Source organism: Budorcas taxicolor, chromosome X (genome assembly GCF_023091745.1).
Source record: "Budorcas taxicolor isolate Tak-1 chromosome X, Takin1.1, whole genome shotgun sequence".
NCBI classification, from domain to species: Eukaryota; Metazoa; Chordata; class Mammalia; order Artiodactyla; family Bovidae; genus Budorcas; species Budorcas taxicolor.
Genome location: NC_068935.1, coordinates 39,804,300 through 39,811,384, shown reverse-complemented (window position 1 = coordinate 39,811,384; position 7,085 = coordinate 39,804,300).

The following is a 7,085-nucleotide window of genomic DNA, read 5'->3' as shown; positions in this document are numbered from 1 at the left end:
AAGGGGATGGCAACCCACTCAAGTATTCTTGTCTGGAGGATCCCATGGACAGAGGAGCCTGGAGGGCTAGAGTCCATAGGGTCACAAAGAGTCAGAGGCAACTGAACGACTGACACATATCAAGGTGTTTACCCTTTAGCCCCTTGTCCTCCTTTAATTTCTCTTCTTCTATGGTAACAAGCCCATGCATATGATAGATTTATCCTTGTAGAATTCAAGGTTAGAGACTCTCAGAATCAGAAGTCAGAGGTATAAGAGACCATAGAGATCATTGAGAATTATGGGTTTTTAACTTTTTAAGCATCAGAATTATTTCTTCAAGTGCATCCCAATGCAGAACAAAAAGTATAAAACAAAAGTTGAACAAATTTGGCTGGGAACGTGTGAGGTGCCTATGCGTCCATTGCCTAGCACTCACCTCTCCCTCTCCAAGGCACTGCTCAGTGATAGTTTGAGAACACCAGGTTAATTGAAACTGCTCTTTTCATATATGAAGAAACAGTGTCCCCAAGAGAGAGCAACTTTCTTAATTAGTTAGTGGCAGAGGCAGATTTGGAATTCAGATCTCCTGATTCATACTACAGAATATTGTTGATTACCACATCCTCCAAAATCCCTTTCATGAAGTGAGATACTTTACACAGCTGGGAGTTTGGGATGAAATGGGCTGATTCTTTGGCAAGTAGAAGTGTCTCCTAGCCTGTAATCAGCCCCAGCAAGACTAGAGACAGTTACAGCCTCATCAGCTTTCATCATTTCTACAAGGGGAATGGTAGATCTCAGGGGATACCAAAATACTTTAATAATAGACAGTCCTCACAGTCAGAACTGGGTATATAATTTGTAGCCCCAGTATAAAATGTTAATGTGAAATCCTTTGTTCAAAAAGCAAAAAAAATTGCCATTAAAGATATTCAAATACAGTTTTTTCCTTTCAACTGGAGTGTCTCTGTCAACCTCTCATTGTGTTTAAAGTTTTTCTTTTAATTTCATACTCCTCTCAGGCACTGGGATACTTGTGGGGCAAGCGAAGACTCTCACAGGTGCCCTGTTTCCCCACCCTGTGATTTGATGCACATGTGTGGAGCCCACTGGCTGCTGGGTCCTTTTCCTTCCTTTTGGGCGGATGCACTGTACCCTGATCAAGAGTAAATAAGTAGACCCAGGCATATCCTCTTCCCATGGGTCAGCCACCCCAACCCAGGGTAGACAGGTGACCACCAAGAGTATTGCAGCCTCTCCACCAGGATGCACTAGGTGCCTGGATCCGGGTGGGCAATAGGCCCGGCTGAATGATCTGCCAAATATGCCCTGGTAATACCACAGTGGGGCCAGAATAGCTGGCTGTCATCACATTCAACCCCGAGATGTTACAGGGCATGTATACCTGACCCCCATCCTCCCCTGGCCCATGCGCAGATCCCTGGTTGTAGAGGGCTGCAGCCGTCACTAGTAAGACAGAGAATCTGTTCCCAGGAGGTGGAGAAGCAGTGAAAGATGAGACTGTGTGCTAGCTGAGATTCCGAGCTTCAAGTGCCTCGTCAATTATTCTATCACATTTTGGTTTTCACTTACAAAGCACAAATTTGAATTATTAAAATTCAAACAGTGGCAAGTACAAGTCTCTTCTAAGCTCAGGACCCTGTACTATTGCACTAATCACATGTCCATGAAGCCAGTTCTGCTTAGAGACAGGGATTTCCTTTATCTTTGTGAAACAGTATAGCGAAGTGGTTAAAGAGCACGAGCTCTGAATCAGACTGCCAGACTTTGAGGCCCACCTCCCTCACTTATTTTTTGACCCTATACAAGCTACTTAACTTTTCTATCTCAATTTTCTTATCTGTAAAATAAGGATAATAAGATTATGTGAAATGAAAATATCTCTTGCCATATCAATAAACAAGAAATGTCACAGCCATCAGCGATGTCTTGCCTCCAAATGTGAATGAGGGCTCCCCAAACTGCAATCCAGCGGATGCTGCCACCCCTAACGGTGATTGCTGAGGACCCTGGGAAATGCAGGAAGCAGCCAGCCATCTACCACTCCTTAAGGTGAACAAGGAAACAGGATTTGGCCCCAGATAGCTGGCAACTTCACTTTCACTTTTCACTTTCATGCATTGGAGAAGGAAATGGCAACCCACTCCAGTGTTCTTGCCTGGAGAATCCCAGGGACAGGGGAGCCTATGGGATCACACAGAGTCAGATAAGACTGAAGCAGCTTAGCAGCAGCAGCAGCTGAGGTGCCTATGAAAGGAATGAATTCAGTACATCTACTCATACACAGAATGCTAAATTCCTTAACTTGATACCTGATGTTTGACATTTAGATTGCCTGCTCCTTTTGTTGAAAACTTATGTATAGCCTGACTCACCCTCCTTGCTCCCTTGGAGCAGTTTTCTCAGAGATACTGAGATGCTGTCTCCCGGGATCAGAGTTCTAAACATTTCCACCAAATAAAATAACTCTCTACTTTCAGGTTGTGGCTATATTTTTTAGTCGACAATAACTTAAGGTTGCTGTGAGGTAATGCATGCACATTGAATAGAATAATGCCCAGACATGTTATCCACTTGGTAACTTTTTCATTCTTAGTTTTTGCTCCTAGTGTGGCAGAAAGGGGCTCGAAAGTGGACTCTTGTCTAACACTCAGAAATGAATTGTCCAAGGAGACACATGTGCTGACAAAGCAAGAGATTTTATTGGGAATCTGTGCCTGGGCCGAGAGCAGTGGGGTTAAGGAACCCAGGAGAACTGCTTGCAGTCTTGGGTTTTATGGTGATGGGATTAGGTTCCAGGTTGTCTTTAGCCAATCATTCTGACTCCAAATCCTTACCGGTGGTGCACCCCTTGTTCAGCCAAGATGGATGCCAGCGAGAAGGACTCTGGGAGATGGTTGGACATGTGGTGTCACGTTTTGAGTTTTCCTGAACTCTCTCTGTTGGTGGTGGCTTATTAGTTCCGTGTTCCTTACCAGGACCTCCTGTTGTAAAACAGCTCATGCAAATGGTGACTATGGTGCCTGGCCAGGGTGGCCAGTTTCAATCAGTGTGCTTCCCCTAACACTAGGGTTCTACAGTTTTTAGATTGCATACAAGCATCAGGTTTTGTTTACTCTGGATCTGCGGTAGATCTGTGTTCCAAATGGTGTTTACCCATTGTCTGTAGAGCATATAACCAGACAGTCTCCAGTGACTGCTCAGGCTTCAGGGAAACTCCACTAGATTTATACAAACTGAGTGAGCTGAGTCAGCTGTCACTGGTAGAGTTTAGTCCTTTCACAGACTCAGGACCCATTTGAGCTAGTGTTAGGCTATATGACACTGGGTCTCAATGAAGAGGAAAAGTTGAAACTTTACATAACCTCCTGCTCCTTCTGCCTCTGTAACTCAGCTTGCTCCTTGCCAAGTCTGGATCATGTAGGTCACATAGTCTCAGAGAGTGGGGACTTACAATACTAGGAACTGGAGCTTATCTCACTCTTCCTTGTCCTGCTCTTTGCAATTGCCTGGCCCTTGCAAACCTGCTTAATCATGCATGCCCATGTAAAGGTCAGGCATCCCCCTCCCCATCTTGACTGCTGTTCCTGTGCGCATGAAACCCCTTAGTTTAAACCAGTCTATTAACAGCTAGTGTTGCCCACTTAGTCTGTCTATAAAAACTCTGTAATCCCTTTGTTTAGGGCTCAGAGCTTGGAGTATTAACTCCTCTGGGCCCGCCGGTGTAATAAACCTGAGTTCTCCAACTCTCCAAGTGTGGTATTCTTGAGTACTGTTTTCTGCAATATCAGACTACTAAATTCAACTTCAGGGACATCACTTCTCATTTTGTTGTTTTTCCAATGGGCTTTCAAAAAGAGGATGTTGTCTTATAAATAATGGCTCTTAATTATAGGGTTAATGAAAAGGACCATCCAAGGCAATCTCTGGTGTTCCCATCTCAGCAAACTCTTAGTTGTAGCATGTGGGCTCAAATTCCCTGACCAGGGATTGAACCTGGGCCCCCTGCATTGGGAGCATGAAGTCTTAGCCACTGGACCAGCAGGAACATTTCTATACCCTCAGATGTGATCAGAGAATAACCACTGACCTCTCTCTGCACTTGCCACTCACAGTGACAGGAGAACCTGAGCCTTGCTTTCCAGGGAGCTCTCAGCTTGTCTCCAAGCCCTCTGTCCCAACTCTGCACACAGGCAGGGTGGGCTGCAGGCAGCTACACTTGGGGGCTGGGTCTTCTCCCCAGCACGGCTCCAGATTGCAGTTCTCAGAGCAGCTTCTTTCTCTGACTGAAGGGTCTTGCTGACAGAGCTCTCAGTCACATTGAGCTCAGCCAGAGCCTATCCTCAGGCTGAGTCAGGAGCTGAGCACATGCTCAGATATTGGGGGTGGGTGGTTCTGGGGGTCCCAGTGACAAGATTCTACAGACCCAAAGGCTGAGCTGCAGAGTGCGGCTGTCTGCGTGGTTCCCAGCTACGGTCCAAGCCAAGGGCATCTTAGGGACTCTTTTGGCCTGGACCACTTGGGTTTCCTGGAGGATCTGGTCAGGGCTGTCTCATTATTGACTTAAAAAATGGTCAGAACTTAAAAGTTGAGAGTTATGTTTTATTCTGTGGGAATTTTTAGGACTTCAAGCCCAGAAGACAGCATCTCAAGTAACCCTGAGAGAACTGCTCCCAGGAGGTAGGGGGAGAAGTCAAGTTATATAGAAGTTTGCAACAAAGGGCAGGTGGGTCTTCCCAGGTGGCACAATGGTAAAGAACCCACCTGTTGATGTATGAGACGCAGAAAAACCGGATTCTGTCCCTGAATCAGGAAGACCCACTGGAGGAGGAAATGGCAACCCGCTCCAATGTTCTTGCCTGGGAAATCCCATGGACAGAGGAGCCTGGCGGGCTACAGTCCATGGGGTCGCAGAGTCAGATGTGACTGAGCACACAGGCATGCACAGTCTGAACATCAAAAGTATTTTTGTGAATTAAAGAAAACCAGATATCCCAAGTTAATAATGTAGCACTTTGCTTTGTATGGGAAGATGCGAGAGTCTGGGCTCACTGAAATCATTCCTTTCATATGCATCCCAGTTATCTGGGGCCAGTATCCTGTATTTTTCACATCCTGAGCACCTCAAGGTGTAGGGAGTGGCTACAGCTTAATGCTGCTGATCCTAGGTATTCTTCTCTTTCCTGACTGCCCTGGAGGGCTGGGATCAGTGATGATGTTGACATCCTTGTTTATTGATATGGCAGGAAATATTCCAATTCTCACCATTCAGGGAGGAAAGTGTCTTGCCTCCTGGATTTTGAATGGCCTCCTGTTCAAGCCTCCTTGGGTTAGGGAGACTGGCTGGAGGAAATCTACCGTCCATGCAAGGGAAGAAATCCTGGAGCTTGGAAGTGGCTGAGGTCTCTCTCACTGCCCAAGTGGAGCCAGAACACCAAAGTGGGGCACTGGGAACAGATACCAGGCTTCTGAAGAGGCAGAAGCCGTTTCGTAGAATTCTGAGACCATGGCTGAGCTGGGACTAATGGAAAACAGAAATAAGCAAGTCCAACAACAAATATTTTCTAAGTGTTCATGGTGTATACAAACTTATTCTAGGCTGTATTAGAAGCATAGAGAAGAGAATGGGGAGAGAGGTGGGAAATAACCCTTTCTCTTGAGGAGCATAAAATATGGGCCCCAGAGAAGAAAAGTTTTAAGTACATAAAGAAAAAGGCAAGCAGAAATGGATTTTACTTGATGTTTTTCTTGAAAGGAGGTATGTGAAATGACTATTTCAAACTCAGGAAGTTCCCACTAATTCACATTTTAATTTTAGAGATCTGTTCCTACCTAAAAAAATGTAACCTCAATTCAAAACAACAATAAAGGTGTTAATTTCTCTTCAGTAAGAACTGCCACCTTTTCCACACATGCTGATTGACCCTGATAACTAATTGAATTATCTAAAATTACTTTTTTCTTGATTGTAAGAGAATGGTGTGCTCATTATTGAGAAAGTGGAAAATACAGAGAAGTAAGATGACTATGACTCAGCACCTAGAGACAATTGCCAGTACTTTGTTATATGTCTTTTTTTGTGTTATACTTTTAAATGCATGCATACATGTGTGTCTATAAATGTAGTTCTAGTAGAATAATGATGTAATATTATTTTGTGCCATGTTCTTTTCACTTGAAATACGTTAAAAAAATATGCAAGTCAATAAGCATTGTTCCTCTTGAGTTTAATGGTTTCATAATACCCACTGTATGGATGAACTCTCAGGACTAAATGGTTAACAAAGAACTTTGAAAAAATCGATAAGAAGAACATATAGCTTCTATCAATGTGTTCAAAGCAAAAGATGAAATACGCAGTTTGGAATATGACTGTATTTTGTTAAATTCATGAGTGCTATGTTGTGAACAGTCATGTCCGACTCTTTGCAGCCCCTTAGACTATAGCCCACCAGGCTCCTCAGACCACGGAATTCTCCAAGCAAGAATACTGAAATGGGTTGCCACTTCCTACTCCAGGGGATCTTACCAACCCAGAGATCTAACCCATATCTCTTGTGTCACCTGTATTGGCAGTCAGATTCTTTTACCACTGCGTCACCTGGGAAGCCATGAGCCTTGGTTAAATGAAGTTACTTGAAAGAAGAATTATATTCTATGATAAAATCTCATGAGAGCACAAAGACTTTAAATGATACTTTCGTTTGAACTAGTGGAAAAGAGAAAAAGCTGATGTTCTAAAAGATTTTACCAGACATTTTCCCTCAGGTTATGGAGTTGAACAGGCATATTATTTCGGTGTAGAACACTAAAGCCAGCCTGTGTCAGCCCAGTGAGTGTCCCTCCCAAGGACAGAGGGAGAAAAGCAGGTGAACGCCATGATTCCATAACTGAGGCTGAGAGCAGTCAGTAGGAGGCCGGGGCATGAAAGACTTGTGTTTGCCCTGGAGCTGAGAGGCTTCTGATGGTGAGGTGAGGATGATGAGTGTTTGTGAATGCAGTGTAGAGGGAGTTAAAGGCTTCAAAGTCACAGAGGATAAGGAGAAAAACATGGCAGCTTCATCAAAGGAGGAGTATCACAA